General features: G+C 42.0%; 1 protein-coding gene across 3 annotated transcripts in view; it reads left to right on the forward strand.

The window, feature by feature from the left end:
- INPP5A (inositol polyphosphate-5-phosphatase A) overlaps positions 1–23,859 on the forward strand; it is a 3,411,481-nt gene that overhangs the window by 1,596,138 nt on the left and 1,791,484 nt on the right. The window lies entirely within an intron of this gene.

Raw genomic sequence — 23,859 nt, forward strand, 5'->3', positions numbered from 1 at the left:
GTCCCTGCTTGGGACCTCAACTACGTATTGGAAAAGCTGTCCCTTCCTCCCTTCGAGCCAGCTTCTTCAACAGAGTTACAGTACTTGTCATGGAAAACAGCCTTTCTTCTGGCTATCACCTCAGCATGCAGGGTTTCGGAGCTACAGGCCCCCATGGCTGTGCAACCATTCATCATTTTTCATCAGGACAGAGTTTTCTTACGAACCAATCCTACCTTTATGCCAAAGGTAGTATCCAGTGTAGCTTTGATTCAGACTATCCACTTACCTACCTTTTATCCTAATCCACAAAACAAAGGGGAAAGACTACTACATTCCTTGGACATTCACAGACAACTTCGTTACTATTTGGACAGAACAAAGCCATTCAGGAAATCTGAGCAACTCTTTGTGTCCTATGTTGTAGGTGCTCAGGGAAAGGCTATTTCCAAACAGACAATTTCAAAATTCATAGCCCACTGCATACATTTTTGTTACTCATTTCATGGAAAAACTGTGCCTGCATGCATCAGATCCCACTCCATCAGAGCCACAGCTACCTCTGCAGCCTTCCTCAGGGGGGTCCCTACCAAGGACATTTTGGAAGCAGCCACCTGGAGTTCAGTGCACACTTTCTCCAAGCACTATCACCTCCCACTATACTCAAAATCTAGAGCGGGCTTTGCCACAGCAGTCCTGCAGGGCATCCTAGCCCCTCCTAGTTCCCCTTAGTGCCTACCACCCTTACTTAGCTTTGGCATTCTACACATCTGTTATGACTGCAGCTGTATGCACGATGAACATAGTACAGTTTTGTACCTACCATAAATGTAGATGTTCGAGTGCTCATACAGCTGCAGCCCAGGTTTCCTCCTCCATCCCTCTTAGGACAGGCCTTATGACAAACACTTTTCATATAACCTTTTTGGGGTATTCTTTTATGGTGTATTTGCTTGCAACTACTGTTTTTGATTTATCTACATTGCATCTTTGCATAACATTATGTTTGCCTTCCTTCTGGAGGCACCTGACATCTGGGGCAAGAAAAACTGAAGAAAATGGCGTCGGCTGCCTCTTTTATACCCCTGCCACACTGACGTCAGGGAAGAAGCGACGGCAACCGACGCCGGACCTAGACTTTGGAATTCGGCTGACCGAGGACCCGCCTGACGGCAGGATAACCTGTCTGTTATGACTGCAGCTGTATGAGCACTCGAACATCTACATTTATGGTAGGTACAAAACTGTACTTTTAAGATGAGGCATTGATCTCAACTTTGTAGTTAAAAAAAAAATCTTAGCACAGTAAGCCCTGCCTCTGTTTACGTCTGTCTGTCCGTCTGTATGTATGAACATATGTACACATACATGGACTATGATGCATGGTCATCCTGTCTCGGTTTGATTCTGTGCTATATTCACTGCATGTTGGAGTAGGAATTAGTAGTACCGTGATGAGGGTGCAGCGGTAGGAGCAGCTTCCCTAAGTGTAATCTGTCAGGGGATGTGGACTGCAGTGCTAAAGAGCTGCTTGTGAGGTGCCAGTGTTAATTTCAGCAGCAGGGAATGTGAGTTACAATGCTAAAGAGCTGCTCGTGAAGCGCCAGTGTTCTTTTTAGTGGCAGACTGTGGCTGAAAAAGTAAATCACGACTGTTGAAATGAATGCATTTAGTAGCTTACTGGTAGCATAGCATTTGTATACGCTTCTTGCTATAGTTCAGAATTTTGCAAGATGACTTTAAAATATCTTTTTCTTTTTGATTATCATCTGCAGAAGACTTTTTTTTTTTTTTTTGTCCTCAGCTTTGGTTTGAGGGCATTGCTATTCTGGAGATTGCCAATAGAACCAAATGACCTAGATGTGACTCTGTGATTTGACATTACATAGTATAAAGTGAGTATCAGTAAATATATATTTTTCTGGTTCATAGGTAGGTACTAGGCTATTGGCCCTAGGGCCTATACAAGCCTAGCCAAAAGTGTACCCTGGCTTTCGTCACCCAAGAAAATTATTTTCCTGTGCCCCTGTTAAGCAGAACCACAGAAGTGATCCCTGGGGTGAATTTCCTATTACCCATCCAATCATCAAGATTTTTCTTGAATAGTGCTAATGAGGAGCTCTGTTTGACATAGGTAGTCTGTTCCAGAGTATGGGAATTCTCTGGGACAGGAATCTATCCCTCCACCATGTTGTTTATTGTGGTGACAAGGTTAAGGTCCCTAGTGTGTGTAGCTCAGAGGGATTGGGATTTCTTTAAGTGGAGCATGTCCAACAGCTCTGGGTTTGACATAGCTTTGTATGTTAGGCAGAGATAGCCTCTGAGTAGGCGATATGCGATGGAGTAAAGCTGGAGTTTTTTGAGACGGTCTGTGTAAGGCATCTGTTTGAGGCCAGTAATCCTCTTTGTGAGGTATTTTTGCGGCCTTTCCAGTTGTTGTAGATGTCTTGTGAGGTACATACCAAAAGGGGCGTTGTACTCTATAATGGGTCTAATGAGTGATGAGTAGAGGGGAACAATGACCTCTTTTTTTCTGGATGAGAAACCTTTTGTGATGAGGTGTGCCACGTAGAAGGATTTCTTGACCACTTTGGCGATGTGATTACCAAAGAAGAGACTACTGTCCACCTGTGTCCCAAGGTCTCTTATCACACTTTCAGTGTTAAGAAGACTACCACCTATGTGGTAGTTCATGGGTACAGAATTTTTACCAAAGGGGATGACAGTGCACTTTTTGGCATTGAGCTTGAGACCATGTCTTTGACACCAGGCATCTGTCTCAGTGAGGCCCTTTTGTAGGATGTCCATATCGTTAGGAGTTTCAATTATGGCTCCTAGTTTACAGTCATCTGCGAATTTAGTTAACGAAAGACCTTCTGTGTTAGCCTGTACTTCAGAGAAGTAGATACCAAACAGGAGAGGACCCAGGACTGAACCCTGCGGTACTCCACTTGTCACTGGTCTGAAGTCTGATTTGAAGTCTGCTACTTTCACAGTGTGGGTTCTTTCAGTAAGCCAGTTGGCAACCCATCTTGTGACATAAGGATTTATACCTAGTTTAGTGAGTTTATCTATAATTCCAGAGTGGGGGATGGTGTCGAATGCCTTGGCGAGATCTAGATAGGCTGTGTGAACCACCTTACCCCTCATTTGTGGCTTTGGTGACTACTTCAAAGAAGTCTATCAGGTTTAGGAGACATGATCTGCCTTTTACAAACCCAAACTGTGTGGGGTCCAGGGTTTGGAGATCTCCAATGTCTTTGTTTATGAGTTCCATGATGATACGTTCCATGGCCTTGCAGAAAAGTCTCGTCAGGCTAATGGGGCGGTAGTTCCCGGGGTCTGTTGTGGCCCCCCCTTTGTGGAGTGAAATAACTGTCACGGTGTGCCATTCAATGGGCACAAAGCCTGAGGTGAGGCTATGATTGAACATGGTACTTAGGTGGGGTGCCAGTTCATTCTGTAGTTCATGTAGAAGGCAATCTGGGATGTTGTCAGGTCCCATGGATGCTGTGTTCTTGGCTTTGGAGAGTGAAGTTTTTACCTGTGCAGTCATGATTACAGGAACTTTGCATTCTTCTGGTATAAAAATGGGCCCTTTAGGGGGTGAGAGGGGGGTAAAGTTAGCACTGAACCTATCTGCCAAGATATTGGCAATATCAGTTGGTTCTGTATATTTAGCGTCATTGTGCTGTAACTCAGAGCAGATCTGAGTGTTGCCATTGAGATTTTTGACATAGCTATAGAATGCTTTGTGGTTGTCTTTGGAATCAGTGGCAATTTTGTTTTCATAACTAGCTTTGGAGGATTTTATGAGGGATCTCAGCTTCTTACTGAGGCTGACCAGGGAGTTCCTCCAGTCATGGGATTTTACTCTTTTTTGCAACAGTTTCTTTCTTCTGTTGTAGAGTTTGTTTATGGCAGAAGACCACCAGATTGGCTTCCTTTTTTTGGAGGATAGCATCTTGGTTCTGTTAGGGATAGCATGATCCATGTACTCGTGTAAGTGCTTATAAAGTGCATTTGTGTAGGACTCAGCAGTTGTACCTCTATTGTCCATCTGCATGGGTATCATGAAGTTTGCCACTTCTGTCTTAAGAAGCGTGAAGTTGGCTTTGGAGAAATTTTGTATGGTTGTTTTCCTAATGGGGGTGGGAGCGGGATGTGGATGTCTAGGGTGATTAGCTTGTGGTCAGATCTGACCAACAAGGAGCTGACCTCTGGTGTGGAACACCGGTCACCCATGTTGATGATGACCAGGTCTAGGATATTGCTGCCTCTGGTGGGGGTGTGTGGGTAAGGTAATCCAAAGCGTTGGAATTGATGATTTCCAGAAAATGTTGAGCAAAAGAGTTGGTACATGAGTAGTTTTCCCAGTTAATGGTAGGGTAGTTGAAATCATCCATTATTAGAGTATTGGGTTGTACCTTAATATTTTCCAGTGTATCAAGAAAAGAGGAGTTGAAATACTGGGGCATGGTGGGGGGTCTGTAGCAAGCTACAATCTGGATTGCAGTTTTGCCCAGAGTTAGTTGAACTTGGATTATCTCGGATGCATTATGCTGAGCAACTAGCTTGGAGGTGTGGATATCCTTAATGAATATGGACATGCCTCCACCTTTAGTGTTTCAGTCCGGGTTTCGTGGCCGAAAGGTGTGGTATGAATTATAGCCTGGTAATGCAGGGGTGTTCTCTGGAGCTTTGAACCAGGTCTCTGTCACTGCACAGATGTCAATGTTCTCCATTTTAAGGAGTGCCTCGAGTGAGTTCAATTTGAGGTTTAGACTTCTAGCATTGAGTAGCATTACCCTCAGATTTTGCTTGCTTGTACCTGTTACAGTGGTGAATTTGTCATTTGAACCTTGTCTAAAAAAGGCACTATAGGTGTGGCAAGAGCATTTGCCAGTATCCAGAATCCCAAGGGCGACAGGTGCAGGCCATCTCTGGCAAAGCAGCGTGGTCTGTCGATCATGTCATCCCAGGCAGACAGATACTGGATTCCCTTAGAATGACACCAGAAGCTTAGCCAATTGTTAAAGTCAATCATTTTGTCCTTGTACTGTGGTGTCATTCTGTGTGATGGCAGGATGCTACTCAGGGCTAGGGTCATACCGGCCTGGGCTACAAGATCAGAAAGCTCCTCCATGTCTCTTTTCATGTAGTCCAGGGAGGTACATCTCAGGTCATTCACACCAACATGGACAATGACAGAGTCATATTTGTACTTGTTGTGGAGTGACCTGAGTGCATGCATTATGTGGCGGATCCTGGCACCTGACAGCAACTTTTTCCTTGTTTAGCCTGGTGAGTGGAGCATCAGTGTGCCTGACTATAGAGTCACCTATGACTAGAGTGTTGGGTACGTTATGCCTTATGGGCTGTAGTTGAGTGACACACTGAGTATGTGGACTATGTGTCATTTGGGTTGTGTTGGGGGGTGGAGGTTGCTTGCATTTCTGCTTTGGAGGTCTCTGTTGTTTGGGCAGATTAGTACAGAGAGCCTCCACGAATGTAGGTGTGTGTTTTGTGGTTCTGTGTGTGTGTTTTGGTGGTGTAGGTTTTGAGGGACTGTGTGATGAGTGTGGTGCGGTACAAGTGTTTACCTTCTCCTCTTGACTGTCTAGGCCTGTCTTTGGTAAAGAGAGCTTTGCTTCCAATTTGGCTATATAAGTGCATCTCTCACAGGTCGTAGTGTTGGGTGGTAGAAGGAGAGGGTTGTCTGTGTACATGAGACAATTGCTGCATTGTCCCAAGATGCCCAGATTCATCAGGTAGACAGGAGAAAACACCGGGAGCTGACCTTTAGACATGCCTGAATAGGTGCTTATTTATTAAGTACTAAAAACTGTTTCCTCTAGACAAGTGAGGAAAGTTGAGTGCTGTAGTAATTTGTAACTTATTTAGTGCTTACAATGAATTCTGAACAAGTACTGAGATCAAAGAAACAGATGAGTGCTAAAACTAAAAAGCTGGCTAGTTGCAAGAGAAATTTTGAAAAACAGACTTTATGGCGCCAGGAATAGTTTAACCCCAGTTAAGTGTGTGTGTGTGGGGGGGGGCGGCTTAGGAGCTCACAAACCGTCCTGGACACAGCAAATCAGTATCTGACCTGCCACAGGAAAGGGGGGAAGCAAGCTTAGAATTTTTTTTTCCAGTAAAGTGGAAATGGAGAAAGATGGAACAGAAGTTAATTCAACATTAAGAATCTGACTGGGTTGGCCTTCACAAATGTTCTCTATTACATTGAGTGAACTAATGACACTAGACTGGGAGGAGTGTCACAGATCAAATATACAGTATGGGTGGGCAACTGCAAAGCCACCAAGTATAAGAACAGACAACACTAGGGAGGCTGGGTGGGAAAAAATTACAGTTCCTAGCTGTAGCCACTAAATGAAAGTTTTAAACAGATCAAGGAGCAGACTCGAGAATGCTTTTAACAGACAAAAATGCACAGAAAAGTTCGGATAGAGCAATCACAAACAGAAAATACAACTCTCAGTATGAAAAATCAGTTTACAGTTAAGTAATGTTAAAACAGTTTAAAACCGTGCATAAATGCAGTGAAACAATAAAAAAAGCTTTATAGCAATGCAAAAATATAGTAGATCAACTGTATAGCACAATTATAAGCGTTTCAGAAGTGCAATTCAGTGAAATAAGTGTAAGAAATAACTTAGCCTGCTGTTGGAATCTTAAGGAATTTCCACTTATGCAATGCAATCCAGAGCCTGAATATACAAGCAGAACCTTTATAAGACACAGGGTTTATATAGCAGTAAGAATGGAAGAGTTGGGAAGATCAGATTACTCCTCAGCCCCTGCTATTACCCCCTTTGTCATTTCTTATCTTTCAGCAGCAACATATGTAATCCAGCTAACAAAACCCACATTCTTGGCAAACTTTTATAGCATTTTAACAGTTAAAATGCTTTCAGTTCTGTGATGTGCATTAGTCTTGGTAACTGCTAATTTGCATGCATGCCCACACTGTCTCACTGGAGGTATAGATCTGAAATCATAGGACTGCATACATTATCTGCTGTCTTCACTAGATCCAAACATAACAAAAGTTTTAAGACACAAGAAGTATAAGATGACTTCTCTGCTTAGTTTAGCAGAAGTATATCGGTGTCAAGCAGGAATGGAAATCAAACCAACCAGAAGTAGATAAAAATCAGGCAGCAACTGAATGTGACAAAAAAACAAAAGAAAGAATATAATAAGGTGGATCAGATGAGAAGGCAAGAAATGTGGAAAAGGCATAAGTATAGTTACACGTACAGAAAATACCTGGAATGACCTCATGCCAATCAGGATCTGACAAGGAATGGTTAAGGAGAGGTGAATTTAAACCAAAAGATGAAAGGTTAATATTGGTGGCCCAGGATACTGGACTATATACACATTGATTTACAAAGTCCATTGTACATGTGAGAGAAACGGACAAGTGCGGGATCTGTAAAACAGAACTGGAAACAGTAACACATCTTATTGCTGGATGTGATACACTAACGGCAGAGGGCCTGTATACTGCAGGGTACAATAATGTGGTAAGACTGTTGTTTTGGGGAATATGCAAACATTACTATATTGTAGCTGAGAAACATTGGAAACATGAACCACAAAGCATTATAGAGAATGATGAAGTTTATATCACATGGGATCATCCATTGTCAACAGCTCTGAAAAGAGGTGGTGGAAAACCAGATGTAGTAGTCCAATGTAGTAGTCCATGAAAAGGAAAGTAGCATTGATTATTGAAACTGGTACACCCAGTTATTATAGTGTCTCACGAACGCAGACACACAAAGTCATAAAATACCAGGATTTGTAGTCAGAAATGAAAGCAAAGTGGAAGAAGGATACCCAGACAGTTCCAACAATAGTGGGAACAATGGGTCTCATAAAAAGAATTAACAGTCGTATTTAGATATGCTGCTAATACATGTAACTCCACTTGAATTACAGCAGTCATTTCTGGGCACATTGCAGATGCTTCAAAAAGCCCTTTTGGCTAACATCAAAGACTGAAACAATACTAATTTCGAGAACTTAATCGTACTTTGACTTAGAAATGTGGTTCATTCCTCTAGATAAAATAATGGAGGAAAATGAAGCTGTACATTACATGGGATCACTCATTACCAACAATTCAGAAAACAGATATAGTAGTCCATGAAAAAAAAAAAAACTCACATATAGCATTGAAATTACTACACCTAGCAATTACAGTGTCTCACAGATAGCGACATAAAGTCCTAAAATATCAGAATATGTGGCAAAACAAGAGCAGTATGGAAGAAAGATACTCAGACAGTTCCAGTAGTCATAAATAATAAGGAGTCGCCAGTCATATTTAGATATGCTACCGGTACATGTAACTCCATATGAACTGCAGGAGGAGTCAATTCTGGGCACATTGCAGGTGCTGCAAAGAGCACTTTTGGCTAACATCAAAAACTGAAACAATACTACTTTCATAAACTTTAATCATACTCTGACTTAGGAATGGGGTCCATTCCCATCATAGTATTAGAAACCCGAAAGACTTGGAGAAATTAAACCAATAGGTAAACACAGATAATCTGTTTTATGACTCAAAAAAGTTAGTCCAATTGACAAAATTACAGATTTATCTCTTTTTAAGAATTGCCTGGCACTTTCTGTTATGGTTGACTTAATGTCTGGTGAAACTGTTTTTCTGCTTTGCTGAATACCAGAATGCCATCCAAGTAAACTCTAACATTTTCAATACTTTGTAATATGCTTTTCACGCTGTGCTTGAAATATAAACATACTTTGGAAATTTATTGGCTAATTGTTTTATTGATGGGTGTATTTTAATATGTTAGTTGGAATGTTTTTTTAGTACTCCTTGACGGCTGTGTTTCAGCCGAGGCGCCAGAGAGTAATTTTTTTTTTATTTTGAGTGTTCCTGCCTGTGGTTTTTGGATTATTTATTTTTTCATGTGGTTTTATACTTTGGAAAGTACTCTGCTATCTCTGAGGTAACTCTTTTGAGTTAATTTTTGCCACATACCTGTAGATCATTCGTCTAACACAGTTTGTTACTGTGCATGAATCTTGTCCAACTTCGTAATCGTACACAGCAAACAACATTTCTACTTTGAGAATTGAAGTACTGTTCTAAACATGACTCTCTTCTCTTTGCAAGCCTCTGCTCTCCACAGATCCTGCTGTTACCATGTGATTTCATGCATAGCTGGCCTTAGGCATAGGCCAACTGGGTGGCTGCTTAGGGCACCGCTCTAGCAGGGGTGCTTTTCTAGTAGTCTGGATGGTGTAGGTAGATCAGGATGGGGGCATAGGGTGGTGTTAGGGGGGCGCTGTTGGCTAGGACACCAGTTGACCAAAGGCCGGTTCTGATTTCATGTCAGTTTGTGTCAGGAACACTGCTGTACAGTCTAGTCAAAAATCTTTGCTGGCTCCTTTTTTTTTCATGAAACAGGTTGTTTAATTCAGTTAATATATTTTTCAAAGCGTATGGAACTGATGTTTTTCCATCAGTCACCTTTAGTACATCAGTACTGCCTTTAAATACACTATTGCATTTTTCTACATATTGTTTTTTTGCTTTGTTCCAGAATGCTCTACAGAACTTTAGTTGATGCTCATTTCTTTTAACCAATGTTATCACAAAAAGAATTGGAAAAAGTAACAGACAGGCTATTTCTTTGGTTTGTCTTTAGAGCCGTGTAACGTGGGACATCCTTGGTTGGTCTACCATACATTCCTCATCTTTTAGCAGAGTTTTCCATCTCTTTATGGCTTTGCATGGTTTGCATTGCTTGCCACAGTAATACTGAAGTTTCTATCTATGTTGGAAATTATAATGTCATAAGTTAGCTTCACTCTGCTGTTAATGGAACCTCTTTTCAGGTTTTCATTTCTTACAGGCGATGCAGAGAGTACATTTTTTATACTGGTATTTCCCTTCTAAACTCCCTGGACTTGGCAAATGGCATGTCATTCAGGATGAGGCTGTGCATGTTCAGTCTTTAAGAAAAACTGAATTTCAGTGGGTGATCGCCAGCACTGTGAAACCCTTACATCCCCCAACAACAGAATCTGCTCCTCCAGTCCACTTCCTATACTAATATAAACAATGCTGAGGTCACCCAGCTCTGGACAACTTTAAAAAGGGCTAGATATTGTCTATATGACTGAAGTTTGTTTTTCTGGGTTTCTTTGAAAAGTAATTTGCAGATGTAAATGTGAACACTTTTTAATTAGAGTTTTATTTCCACATATTTTGAATAGTCTGTTGCTTGTAAATGTGTATTATCTGTCTGCAGAATTTTGCAGATTGACAAAAAAGTCTGCATTCATAACATGTGTTGTTAAATTTACAGTTATACCACCTCTATAATGTGCTTGGCTTCTTTAACAAGTCATGTTCTGTGTAATTATTTCACTGTTTTAACAGGTCTGTACTGAATAGTAAACTTACCAAAATGTCACCTTGCACATGATTAAAATGGGAGCATAAAATATGCACAGTACTGAATGGCCAAAGCATCGAATGCCCATAGCACTGAACAGTGGCAGTAGGTGTTTGAGCAAGGACATAGTACAGCAGGGATTGGAGTTTTGCCCTCAATCAACTGTATTGCAGTTTCAGAGTTAGTGCACGTAATGTGCAGGGTGTGTGTGTTTTTGTATGGGGGAGAGGTACAGTGGAGCTTGCCCCCTCTGCAAAAAATGTGTTATCCATGTTTTGGGTGTTCGTTGTTTTGGCCATTCGACATTGTGCAGGTTTGATGTTCTCATTTGGTTATGTTCAAGTCGATGTTTCAGAAGTCAATTATTTAACAGAAATCCATTCCATCACATCATTTTATCTTTTCCTTTCTGTTGGAAAAAAGAAGTTATGTACTCAACATGCTTCCTCTGAGTTGTTGCTCTTCATTTGTCTTCATCCTGTGAGTACTCGGATCAGAGCCAACTCGGATGCATTTCCAGCATCTGAGCTGAGCTCCAAGCTCCTCACCCATCCATAATGCCCCTGTCTCCTTCCTGCCTTCAGATCGAGTTTGCTGCTATCCAAGCATCCCAACCTAACCCAATGCCTTCTCCTATAACTATAGGTCTCCAGAAACATAAAGAGAAGAACAAAGGCATGCCAACGTGGTGACTGTATATCTCCTATCCAGGCCACCACACAGCCCAAGTAAGGCAGGGGGAAGGAGGAAGGGATGGTTAAAGACAAATGAAGAGCAACAACTTGGATGGAATGTTATGGTGAGTACATAACTTCTTTATCTGAAGTTGTTGTCTTCATTTGCTCTTCAACCTGTGGGACAGAATCCCCAGCTACTAAAACACCTGGATGGCCCTCATGGAAGGATGTTCCGTAGCACGGCATAGCCAAAAGATGCCCTATTCCTGGATAGGATGTCCAACTTGTAGTGCAAAATGAAAGTATGTGAAGAAGTCCAAGTAGCCGCAGAACAAATGTTATCTAATGAAACTCTGGACCAGAAGGCAGCTGCAGTAGACATAGATCTAGTGGAATACGCCTTAACACGATCTGGCAGGGGTAAACCTCTAGCTGAATACATCAGGCTAATGTACTGTGAAATCCAATGAGCAATGGTGACCTTCGACACGGATTTCCCTAAAAAGGGTTTAGAATAGGAGATAAAGAGCTGATCAGACTTCCGAGAGATTTAGTCCTATGTAGGTAAACGCATAACTATCTACAGACATCCAACACGTATAGTTTGTACTCTCCCTTATTTTGAAAATTTGGAAAGGAGACAGGGAGATTAATTACCTGATTAATGTTTGATTCTGAAGCCACTTTAGGAAGAAAGAAGGAATTAGTGTGCAAAGACACCCTGTCCTTATGAAAGATAAAATAAGAAGGTTTAATTGATAACGCCTAAAGTTCCGAGACCCTTTTAGCTGATGTAATGGTGACCAAGAAAGCCATTTTCCATGATAGGAACTATAGATCCACTGAAGCTGCAGGTTCAAAAGGGGGTGAGACCAGAGCTTGCAGAACTAGAATAAGATCCTAAGGAGGCATTGGGTCCTTAATTGGTGGCTGAAGTAAAAAGGTACCTTTCAAAAAGGCTTTGAGAAGCTTCAAAGAAGCCAGGGAAGCCATATTATCTCCTACATGAAAATTAGATATGACTGCCAGTTGAACCTTGACCATAGAAAAACTGAAGCCTTGATGAAAAATGCTTGCCAAGAATTTTAGAACTGCCGAAACTGGAGCAGTAAAGGGGTCTAGACCCCACTGAGATGCCCAAGTAGAGAAACACTTCCACTTGCTGGAATAAACCTTCCTGGTAGAAGATTTATGGGATGCAACCAATATCTTTTTGACTGGTGAGAATAACCTGGGAATCCTGACTGTCATGGGAACTAGAGCAGCCAAGCAGTGAGCTTCAGACTGACCAGGTCTGGGTGAGGTATCCCTGAGGGATGCAAGTTGAGATCTGGAGCCAGATCTAATGTCCAGGGCAGACACACTGCATGAGACCACAGAGAAGGGAACCAGACTTGGTGAGGCCAGAATGGGGCAATGAGGATGAAAAAGCTCCCCAGCTTGCGAGCTTTCTGAAGGAATTTTGGGATTAGAGGGAGAGGAGGATAAGCATAGAGGAGACCGGAGGGCCAAGCATAAACAAGACCGTGTCTGGGGGCTTCCCCCCTGTTTAGGGTTCAGAGTGAAAAACTCACTGCAATTCACATTGGAAGGAGAGGAGAAAAGATCACAGCAAGACTGACCCCACTTGAGAAAGATCTGTTTTGCTACCGAAGGATTCAGAGACCACTCATAAGGCATCAGGATAGACCTGCTGAGCCTGTCTGCTAAAATGTTGGACCTCTCTGGAATGTGTGTTGCCACCAGAAAATGGCTTTGCTCACTCTCACACACTCATGGCTTCATGACACAGGGGATAAGACCTTCTTCCCCCATTTTTTGATGTACCAGATGACTAACATATTGTCTGGATGGCAGTCATTTCAAGAGGAAGATGGGAATGGAGAGCTTGCAACACTAGGATCACTGCCCTCATCTCCAGAACATTGATATGCAAGCGAGTCTCCTGGAGAAGCCACATGCCTTGGACTGTCCTTCCCAAACTATCCCCCCCCCCACCTGAGTAGGGAGGCGTCTGTGGTCACAGTGGCTAAAGGGGCAGGCAGAATAAAGGGTCAACCCTGAAGAAGATCCAGGGAATGAATCCACCATATGAGAGAATCCCTGCATGCCCAGGATACATGAATAGAGTGAGTAAACGGAAGCTTTAGCAGTGACCACTGAACTGCAAGAGTCCACTGAAGTACCCCCATGTGTAATCGAGCCATGGGCATGAGGGTAATCATGGCCGCCATGGACCCCAATGCCTGTAAGATGAATTCTGCAGTCAGTGACTGAGCTTGAAGGATAGACAAGACGTGCAGATTCAGGGACTGGATTCTGTCTGATTTTAGGAAAGCCTTGGTCTGAATTGTGTCCAGCCGAGCTCTGATGAAATCCAGAACTTGAACTGGAGTCAGGACTTGTTGAGATTGATGGTTATGCCCAGCTGGTGGGCTACTTGAAGAAGAGAATCCCTTGCTTGGCAAAGTTGATGCCTGGAAGGGGCAGAAAGAAGCTAGTCATTTAGGTAAGGGAAGACCTGAAAAGCAGGTGAGCTGCTACCACTGCCATCACTTTGGTGAACACCCTGGGGGCTGTGGTGAGATCAAAGGGGAGCACTCTGAACTGATAATGACTGGCTCCTAGCCGACAGAGGTGGAATCTCCGAGAGCATCTGTCCATCTTGATGTGGTAGTACTTGTCCTGGAGGTTAACTGAGCACATCCAGTCATTCTCCTGCAGGAAGGACTGGATAGATTGAAGAGTGACCATCCAGAATTTTTTTTTGGCAACTGACAAATTTAAGGTGGAGAGATCCAGAATGGATCTTAAGTCCCCCGTCTTCTTTGGCATTAAAAAGAATCTGGAATAGATGCCTAATCTGGACTTGGCTAGGGGGACGGGCTGGATGACTTGCTTTTCTAGCAGCTTTGCAATTTCCAGTACTGCCTCTGGATATGATCTGCAACACCCAATGATCATCTGTGATTAACTCCTAGGCTGTTGAGTGTAGCAAGAGGGCTCCCCCGACTGCCTCCAGAGCTGAGCAGCCGGCAACCCTTCAGGGCTGCTGGGCGGGTCTGTCTGAGAAAGACTTTCGAGACTTGTGATTCCTTGGGCCCCCTCTGCCTCAGGGGCGGCATCTGTTGAATCCCCCTCTGCCTCTAGGGGAAGGCGAGTCCTGAGCATCATGGGAATAGCTCTGAGATATCTGGGACCACATCTTCTTTGTCCCCTGCTGGTTCCTAAAGGTCCATTGGAGGATCAAGAAACAGATCCTGAAGGCAGAGTCTTCCTGTCTTTCTCGCTCTGGACTAAAGTGTCGCGTACCGACTTTCCAAAGAAGGTAGAACTGTTGTACAGGGCATTAGTGAATGACACCTTAAAGGGCTCTGAGAAGGCACAAAGCCAGAGCCAAGCATGATTCCTGATGGCAACTCCTGCCCTGGCATCTCTAGTGGTGCCCTCAGTAGCATGAGAAAGAAGCTGCATAGTGGTGTTAGTAATAGACTTGAGAGTGGCCATCTGAGAGGAGAAAACCTTCTTGTCCTCCACTGACATGGACCCCGGGGTAGACTCGGTGATCTCTTTGACCAGGTCTCGCTGAAGTCTAATTAAGTGTGCCATGTAGTTCAGCGCATGTACTGAGAATGTTGCTGAAGAGTACACCCACTTCCCAAAATGGTCCATTGTCCTGAACTCCTGGTCTGGTGGATGGACCATGGAGCTCTCCTGCACAAGCTCCTTCATGGCTGCTGCCACCATCATGGCATCAACGGGGGATCCCTTGGTCCAATAAGTCCTGTCAGACTGTGCGCTCAGTACCATATCAGGGTGTTTAGGGGTCGGCTCTACCATGTTGGGCTCCTTCCACACCCAAGATGTAATCAGATCCACCAGTAGATCTGTGGGAGGGGACACTCAGGATGTAGGGGGGCCTGCGCCAAATGCATCCAGGAGCAATGACTCATCCAGGTTGGGTTTCTGGGCAGATCAACCCCTTCACTTATAAAGGATCTCCATGATGACCAAGAAGGAGACATCTTTGGGAGGTGACCGGGAGAACCCTCCCCTTCCTCCAAATTGGTGTCCTCCATGAGGGACTCCAGTGGGGAGTTTAAGTGTCTCCTTTTGTATGTGTGTTTTCAAGGAACCTACTCGGGGGTTCCTTGCGGAGGACTCAAAAACAATCTGTTCCTGTAGGGGAACTCCCTGGGGCAGAGAGGCAGCAGGCTGTCCCTGACAGACCAGGATGGCGGAATCCTAACCAGATACAGAGGGAGACAGGATGGACTCCAAGGACAAAGAGTATCAAGGGTCTCAATGGAACCAAGAGGACCCTCTCTACGATGTCAAAAACAGAGTGGGAACATACTCCTGTGACCGGATCCATCATCCTCTGATCCAACGGAAGAGCTGGAGCCAAACCTTCAGGTTCCTAGACTCCGAACGGGCCATTCATCTCCAAAAAGCTCAGAGCCGACACCGCCATGCAGGATCTGGTGCCGAGGTCATGACTCCAAGAGCTGGTTGGCCCTGAGCTAGTCGGAGCTGAGCCTCTCGGGGTAATGGCTGGTGTCAAGGTATAGGGTACCATCGGCGCCGACCCCTCCATGCTGAGAGGCCTTGGACCCAAGTATTCCAAAACTGGGGGTTTGATTGGAGAAGGAGTGATTGGGATAAAGGCAAGACTGTATTCCCCCATAGCCCCAGAGTGGGAGGGGGGCAGGCAAGACTGCTATCTGGATCTGTGTGCTGATAAAACTCTGCATCATCCTATCCACCTCAGCTTCGGAGAAGCTGGGGATGGACCTGGACGTCACCAGTCTTAAGAGATGGTGGGGTGAAGCTGAAGGTGGTGAGCAGACTCAAGACACTTCCAGCTCCAGAGAATAACAAGAGCAGTGGAGCTCGGGAGAACCTGCTCTGGCAGCCAGGCAGGATATGGACAAGGGCTCTGCTGAGGCAGAGCGGTCAGGAGTCTGCTTCCTCGGTCAGTCTCAGTCCTTGTGTTTCTGCTTTTCTCCATCCCTGGTCCTCTTAGCAGGAGGTTAAGTCCCAGAGGCAAGGGAGGAGGAAGCAAAAGCGTTGAAGCAGCCGGGGCCTCACCTGGAGGAGACCCTTAAGGACCTCCTGTTGATCACTGCGCATGGATTGAACACCATGCAGATTGAACAGGAGGACTGGATGTAAGCTATCCCTAAACAAACTGCACACAGTGTGTGGCCATCAGCTGGGAAAAGCTTGTGGCCACACTCCGTGCACTTTCTAAATCCTGGTTTGGGTGTCTCAGCCATAAGGGAAGAGCATGAAACCCAGACTCTGACACATACACACACACACTAGGCCTGAAAAAGGGAAAAGTAAGTGGGGAAGTTTTTTTTTTTTTTTTTTGGATATACCCAATGCCTGAGCACTAAGTTAGAAAGGTCAAAAAGTGGAGATAAAAAAGTGTGAACATAACTAGTTAGAACAGAGAAAAAACTACAACTTACCCAAATAAAGACACTTAGAGTCTGGACTATGAAGTGAACGCTAGCGTGACAAATGAGATCTGAAGGGAGACAAGGGAATTATGGGTAGGGAAGGAGCTTGGAGCTCAGATCAGATGCTGGAAATTTGGCCAAGTTGGATCCGAGTACACACAGGTTGAAGAGCAAATGAAGACAACTTCAGATCTTCTGTTACACACTCATGCAAGTCCAGCATTTGTTGAAGCTGTTGACAATTATACTCCTAATATATCAATCTGTAATAAAATAGTGTGTGGCTAATAAAATAGAGTGTGGCTCCTACAAGTTAATACAGCAATAACCCATGGCTGGCTGTGGGTAATGCTGGATTTACCTGCTCTCATGACCAAACAAAGCCAACTGTGGATAAATCAGCATTACCCACACATAGCCATGAGTTAATGCTATTATACAATGACATTATTTAAAAAATAAATTACTTCCTTTTCTTAAATAATGGCTTTGTAAAATGGCAGCATTGTGTTTTTTTGCTTTGTTTACATATCTGAGGGCTTTCCTGATGTACTGTGCATGTGTATGAGACTTTCATTCCTGTGCTTACACACTGCCTTGGTGCTTTAGAAAAGAAGCAACAGAGAAGGGAAGATCTCCATTGCTCTTTTTTTTTTTTTTTTTTTAAGTAAAGTTTGAAATTCGGACACTTTAGAGGTATGAGAGAGACAGAATGGAGAAAATACAAGGAAAATCAAATATGTTTCTTTAGTTTTGAATAAGGTACCTGATTTTCCTAGTATTTTCTTTGGCCCATCTCTTTCTCATACCTCTGGACTGTCCGGATTTCAAATTTTTTTTCTGGTCAAGAATAGTTAATAAGTTATAGCATATATAAATTGCAGAAAGTTAAGGGTGACCAAACTTTTTTCTATTGGTATATGTTTGATTCTCCTTTTGTATGGTGGTGCTGCAGTAGCATTGTCGCCTCACAGTAAAACGCTGTCCGGTTCGATTCTCAGCTAGAGCGTCTTCTGCGTGGAGACATGCGTGAATGGACGTACCTTTGTTGAAGGTTGTGCGTCAGAGCTGGCAACTCTGCACGTATAAATCTACTGCCAATCATTAGCGGACCGGAGTTCCACTGTGGCGACCCCTAACCGGGAAAAGCCGAAAGGCACAACAACAACATCATGCTGGTTGGGCTGACAATCAGCATGCTCATGTTCGAATGTTAATGGCCAGTCATTGTATAATGTATTGTTTCTCAAGGTTAGCTTGTGAGACAATATGTATATTTCAAGAACTGTTTTTGCTGATCTAATTCTCATTTTGCTGCTGATAAAAACAGAGCTACTCTGCTGAGTGAAAGCGGAACTCTGTACTGTTGCTAGGTGGAATCAAAATATCACTTTCAGTCATTTGTATGGTATGCATACTTCTCACCCTCTTGGAAGGGGCAGCATTCTGTTACAAGCCTAGAAAAGTGCTAGAATAAAAGTTTTGTATTAGCATGCATTTTGGGAAGGCTATAAAGTTTGAAACACAGATGTGTCATTATTTAGTGACTTCAGTTCTAAATGATTTGCTAGAAAAAAAAGAAAAAAAAAATTTTGAGGAGCAGATCAAAAATGTGAGGCAAAATGTGGACATTCCGGGAAAATCTGATCAGTTGAGAGGTATAATGGTATATCACATTTATGAGACTGATATAACTTGGAATATTGGTGATTACTCAGGCATGAATATGAAGCATATATATAACACATATGTAGAAGTGGTAAATCTGGAAATGGGAGAAATAGTAGGAAGCATTTTATTATCAAATTAGAGCTTGCTAGACTACTGTGAGGTATTGTATCTCTTTTTGCTAATAGTACTGAAACAGTGGAGAAAATGGATTTATTGTTTTACTTTTATTTATATTTATTAACCAGAGTAGTACAGGGATTTCATTTTCTGAGGCCTGCACTAAATACACTCAACTTGATCTAGGGCAAAAGGCTGAGAAGTTGGTACATAGTGAGCCTGCTCAAATTAGGTAGCCATTTCATAGAAAAAGAAAAACAAACATTCTTCTCTGTTCTTCAAACACTGTATAACATGTATTCATAAGAACATTATTCCAACATACATATGATAAAGATTAACTGGTTTGCAGAATACATAGAGAAGCACTATGATTTATTTACACATTTATATATGACATTTGATGTATAATAACTGTGATGCCCATGCCCTGGCCCAGCAATCAAGGAGCCTCAATCCGCACCACTAGCACCAGTGAGGGATGTCTCATATAGGAGGAAAGGATAACAAATACACACAGTAAAGTGCAATTTCCCTTAAGAGCACACAGAGATCACAGTAAGTCTGGGCCTGGTCGCTCCCTTGCTCTCTAGTTCCCCAATAAGACTCCCCACTAGCACAGCTATAGGGTCCAGATCTCTGCCTAGTGGGCAAGCTAAAACCTCCAGCACCCTCTCTGTCCAACCAGTGCTTCATGTCCCTGCCCAAGTAGCTGACACACGCAAATACACACACTTTGAGAAGAGTTTATACAACCACACAGACACTCCTGGGGAAGGCTGGCACAGATTCTCCAGCTGTGCCCCTTTTTCCCAGACTATATGGTAGTACCAGCTGCCACCACCCACTAATATTTATCAGATACTCAAAGGCCCATAAAAGGGTGCCCAATTATTACTGTGCAGTATTATTATCCAATTGGTAGTATAGCCCAGGGCTAAAACTATTGAAGTGGATGTGTACAATTTTACCAAAGGCATGCAAGTACTCTAAAGAGCTTAAATTATCTCTACAAAAACAGCCACAGTTGAAAGGGTTTAAAATATTTAATAAATAGTCAAAACACAAGACAATAATTTATACTACACAGTGCTAGTCAAAAGAGTTCAGAGATCACAGAGAAATACTTAAAATAATTCAGTAGTACAGTTCTGACATCACAGAAAACCACTTAGTCTAATCTTTCTAGTTTCTAGCTATTTCTAAGAGAAAACACAAGTCTAAGATAAAACTTACATATAGAGCAAGACAGTGCTGATGAGTTGGATGGTCAAGACAAAAATGCTCAATGCTCTCTGATTCTCTTTATTTTTAAAATTACATTCCTGGTTCACATTACATCATTCTTCACACTTTCCTGGGTTACATTATGTCATTCTTCACACTTCCCTGGGTTCCTAGGCTAACAGAAACTGCATTTACATTCTTCACCTCTGGGCAGAAACCAGAGCAATAAAGGACATTTATGCATGCAGATTCTGGCTATTAACTCTGGCCTTAAAACAATAGGCAGGATGCCCCACTCTAGACTCACTGGCTCTGAATCCTAACATTAAATGGTCACAACATGCTTTACTTGGTCAATAGAGTGCACTGTTTCATTTTTTTCCAGTTCCACATGTAACACTGTTTTTACCATTTATGACAACAAGCCTGTGGTTTGCATTAATATTTACAGATGACAGAATTATCTCCAAAATTCTATCTGGCTAGGCTGGCAGCCGTCATCTGTCTTCACCCAATCTTCACAATAACCACTTTCCAGACTAAAATGAAAAGTGTGCAGCTCAATATTTACAAAAAGCTAAGTTTCTGCTGAGTAATCTCTTTACCTGAAAGATAATGTGTTTAGTTGGGAAGTATAGTCAAAAACTGTGTATCCAAGATAGCAGTCTGTGTTAAATTTATCCTTATTCAGAAAAGTAATTAAAAATGTATACTTGTTTGAGGTGGTCTAGTAGTTTTTGCTATTTATATTGATTAGTTCTTTTACCCAGATTGCTGGAGACATGATTCCAGCTAGTGGGCTCAAGTTTACTAAACTTTTTTTTATGTATTAATTTTTAAATACAGAATCTGTAGAGAGAGTGAGTACCTTCATTTTTGAGAATGGGGGAGTAAGAGAATAATTTTGAATTTCAGTTTGGTTTGATGGGAGGGGTAATAAGTATCTTTCATACAAAAGTTTTCAATTAAAGAGGATGAGTGGCCTGAATGTAACAAGGAGTCAGTTTCTTTTTTTTTAGAATGATACAGTGGTGCTCTAATGTGGGAAGAGGTAAGCAAATATACAGATGTTGTTTACTACCATCTAAATGACATGGGTATTATTTGAGGAACTGAGTGCTACTACATAGAAGGTTCCCCATTTGGGGAATTAATAAATTAATAGAAAGGGCCTTGCTTACTTCATTGGTGAGGTAATTGATAGTGGTATAGGATGTCCACAAAGATATCGGAATGAACACTGGTAACTCTGTGTTTTTGGTTTCAGTGATATAGGATGCTTTAAGTTGGGTATTGACCTTGTCTGTTGTTATCTGTGCATGAGCTTTGAAGTTAGGGGCTGGTCTAAGGTGAGGCCTGGGTAGCTGCACTGTGGGACTTGGGTTGTCTGAACATTTTCTAGAGTAGATGTGGTTAAATGGGATCTATTTGTTAACTTTGCATGGTGAAAAAATATCTTTATTACTACTTTGTTTGGTGAACATTATCTTTGTCTAGTGAAGTATTTGTTGGTTTGACAGCAGTGGTAAAATATTTTAGGTAACAAGCAAAGTCATAGCATGGAGCCCTGAAGTATACCTGCTGAAAAGGAACTTTCTGTTGTAATATTTTGGGCAGTCTGAACCCCGAATAAACCAAGGACACAGTAGTTGGTGAACCAGTTAAGAATGGATGTTACTGAAAAAGCCTAGTATTTTAAGTATGTTCACAAGGGTTTGGTAGTTTGCACTTATGAAATCTTAGGTAAGGCGAATAAATATATTACCTATTAGGCAACATTTCTGCATAGATGAGAAACTCGTGTCAGTTACTGAGTAGATCTTAGTATTGTGCCCTGAACTAATCCCATGTTGTGCTTCTGTTAGTCATATTTATTGATATATGATTCTTTCAGACATTTTGGTTGATGCAAAGAAAACTGATATGTGTCTGTAGTTTTCTGGGCAAGTAGGTGAGGACCTTTTGTATATAGGTATTATCAGGGAATGCATGAAATAAGGAGCATAATTCCTATTGTAAGGAAAGTGATAACAATGTAGGTAGTGGTTTTGCAATTACTGGTGCTGTTAGTGTAAAAAACTTGGGAGTATGTTCTGGTTTGAATGTTTTTGTAGCAGTTCTATATCTGTTTTGCTTATAACTGCTTTTAAATGAAACAAGAATTGACTAGGTTATGAGAAGGAGTGGTAACCTGAATATGGTAAGAAGGGCCTGTTGCTAATAGTCGAGATTGTGACTTTAGAAGTTACTAGTGGAGAGGAGATTAGAGTTTTGAAAGTTTGGAGATAATTTGGGTTCATCACTTCAGTGATTTTTTTTTGTTGTTTCTTTTTTTTGGGGGGGGGAGGTAATTTTACCATCAAAGAAAGCTGCAAACTTAATGGTTTGATGGAAATGTTTAGGTTTATGAGAGTATAGCTCGCAGGAAAGAAATATTGGCCTTTCAAATGCTTATTTGTGTACTTTTCTATGATTGAGAAAGGTGAGATGGCCTTCTGGATTTTTGGTTTCCTTTCACTTATCCCAAACCTTGTTTCTTGTTTTTTGAAATGTTATCAGGTTGGATGTAATGCATAGACAATGCTGTCCTCTGACTTGTTTTTGTCTAACTGGAAGGTGACTGTATGATATAGCATGAGTCACATCTGAGAGCGGATGTACGCTAGCCAGTTTACAGAAGCTACTTCTGTTATTTATAATTGTCTGGACTCAGCAGTAGTCCCATTTATGATAATTGCTACAAGGATGTTAGGCCTTTTAAATAAGGGAAAGATTTTAATTGGTAGATGGTAACTAAGTGCATTAGAGAAGACATGTTGGCACTAATCTGGAATATGGGCTCTAAGACTGATCATATAGTGCATTCTTATTGCTGGTGGACCTGGGTCTAGTTGAAGTGGTAACCATCAGGGTTAGATTACAACTGCAGAAGAAGCAGAGACAGAAATTCCTTGGTGGCATCTTCAAGTAGACTAGGATTAGATGGTGGAGGGCAACACTCAACAGCTATTAATAGTTTAGTATGTTGGCTAAAGGTAAGTTGAGCTAGTAGCCAGTTAGGGGTGTTTTCATTAGGGGAGGTGCTTGTTGCAAGTCCTAGTTGTAATTTCTTGACTCATAATAGAGATTTCCATAATTACAGAAAAGAAATCATGAAAACACAAAATAATCGCAAATGTTGCAAACTGCTATTATCATTTAAAGCTGCTTTTTGGATGCAAACAACCTCCTTTTTCCCCATACCCCTGCTATTTATGTATACTAACTCTGAAATCACTATACCTTGGAGAAAAAGGGAATATTCAGAGATGCAGCAATCTCAATCTTAGTGTATATGGGTCCACATTTTTCCTCATTCAGTCTTGCTGTTCTGTGACTCGCAGTAATGAGTATGGTTACTATTTGTAACAAATAGATTTACTAATCTCACTGGCTACATTTTGCCTAGGAGTATAACACCTCCTCCTATTTTAGCCCAGTTTGTCACTGTGGAATGCTTGTTAACTTGTAAGTGTAAGTATTGAGGGGAAGATGTTGACATTCATCTACATTTCAAAAATCCATAGAATAGTCTTTTTGGTGTTATCCAACATGGAAGGGTGTCTGTCCTAGGTCAGCTGGTGACTGCTTGGTGGTGTTTAGTGAATTGTTTTGGGAGAGATGGGGAGTGCTGGGGAAATGGACATGTACCTTATGAGGATAATCACCATCTGTTTTGGGGGAGATGAACCTTACTTATAATTGATATACCCCATTATATGTAGCTTAAAGATTGCTGTGCAAACCAGGGTTGTTCATTTCTTTTTACATTTTAGTTATAACAAGAGATACTTTGACAGATGTTTAACTTTTTTTTGGAGAGAATTTGTTTAGTGAGGGGAGGGCCATATTTGCCCGCTATTACAAATAGCCTTCCCTGTTTAATTATGAAGCTTCCCTTATCTTTATGATTGGAGATGTTGAATAAATTGTGGCTTGATATTACTTGTTTAGTTTAGGCATCTGCTATGAGCCCAAGTGTCTTTTTGAATTGGATATTCAGTAAATGCATTATGTAGAAGTCTGTTGTTAACGTTGATGAAACAACAAGTTTAGGTAAGTATATAAACGAATCAGTTGTCCTCCTGCAGTCCAGGAAGTTATGCAGTATGTGACCTGTGCATGGTTATCTGGGAGGGTAGGGATTTGCATTATAGGTAAGCATCATTCATCCCCCATAATCCATGAAATAATGGCGGATAAGGCCATTAGGTG

This window comes from Protopterus annectens, chromosome 14.part0 (assembly GCF_019279795.1).
Source record: "Protopterus annectens isolate FY-2018-M chromosome 14.part0, PAN1.0, whole genome shotgun sequence".
In the NCBI taxonomy this organism is placed as follows: Eukaryota; Metazoa; Chordata; order Ceratodontiformes; family Protopteridae; genus Protopterus; species Protopterus annectens.